This window comes from Mus caroli, chromosome 2 (genome assembly GCF_900094665.2).
Source record: "Mus caroli chromosome 2, CAROLI_EIJ_v1.1, whole genome shotgun sequence".
Taxonomy (NCBI): Eukaryota; Metazoa; Chordata; class Mammalia; order Rodentia; family Muridae; genus Mus; species Mus caroli.
The window spans coordinates 26,815,810-26,817,207 of NC_034571.1; positions in this window are offsets into that span (position 1 = coordinate 26,815,810).

Below are 1,398 nucleotides of genomic sequence, written 5' to 3' on the forward strand. Positions count from 1 at the left end.
GAGTGAGTTCCAGGACAGCCAGGGCTACACAGAGAAACCCTGACTCGAAAAACCAAAAAACAAAAAAACAAAACAAAAAAAACGCTCGCTACCAACTAAGCTATATCCTCAGACCCCACACATTTACAGACTGTGGGGAATTTTGTTTTCATTAGTTTTACTCTAGTGTGTGCGTTAGAGAGAGAGCCTGCCATGGTGGAGACATGGAAGTGGAGGAACAACTCATGGACACTGGACTCCCACCACGGGGCCCAGGGGTTAGATTCAGATCTTGCCTGATGAGTTTGTTTGTTGAGACAGAGTCTCGCTGTGTAGCCCTGGGATTTGATATGTAGACCAGGATAACCTGGAACTCATGAGATCTTGTCTACCTCTGCCTCTCTAAGTGCTGGGATCAAAGGGACCTGCTGCCATGCCGGCTGGGTTTTATTTTTAGAGATAGAGTCTGTTTGTAGCCCAGATGAACTGGGCATGCTGGTGTACACCTTTAATCCCAGCACTCCAGAGGCAGAAGCAGATCTCTGTGAGTTCCAGGACAGCAAGGGCTGCATAGTGAGGCCCTGTCATAAAACAAACAAAAATCTGCAATCCAGAATGTCCTGGCACTTAGCGTGTAGGTCAGGCTTGCCTTGGCCATCTTCCTACTGCAGCCTCCTACATGGTAGGATTACAGGCACACACTAAAATTTACTATATACCTTTTTCCTGGTGATCACAGAGCTATCAGTGTTAAAATGTATTTCGGGAATTGGTTTGGTTTGGTTTAGTTTGGTTTGGTTTCTCGAGACAGGGGTTCTCTGTATAGCCCTGGCTGTCCTGGAACTCACTTTGTAGACCAGGCTGGCCTCGCACTCAGAAATCTGCCTGCCTCTGCCTCCTGAGTGCTGGGATTAAAGGCGTGCGCCACCACGCCCGGCTGGGAATTGTTTTTAGCATACAATTGCCCACAAGCAACAGTTACACGTCATAAACGTTAAATTAATTATTGTTAGTTGTCAAATGGTTAGTTGTTGTCTTTTTGGTTTTAGGTTTATTCATTTATTATGTATACAGTGATCTGCCTGCATGTGTATACCTACAGGTCTGAAGAGGGCATCGGATCCCATTACAGATGGTTGTGAGCCACCATGTGGTTGCTGGGAATTGAACTCAGGTCTCTGGAAGAGCAGTTAATGCTCTTAACTGCTGAGTCCCAAATGGTTAGAATTTTAAGAAATGTGTCTTTATGCTTATATTTCTAGTTATGTGTATGTGTGTGTGTGTGGAGAGCTCTTTGGGGCCACTTGCTTCTAGACACTTGGCAGGAATTCTGTCCTTTCAGGACAGAAGAAGGCATGAATCTGACTTTGGGCTAGGACTCAGGGAACAGGCCCAGATTAAAGAACATTTACCAAATTT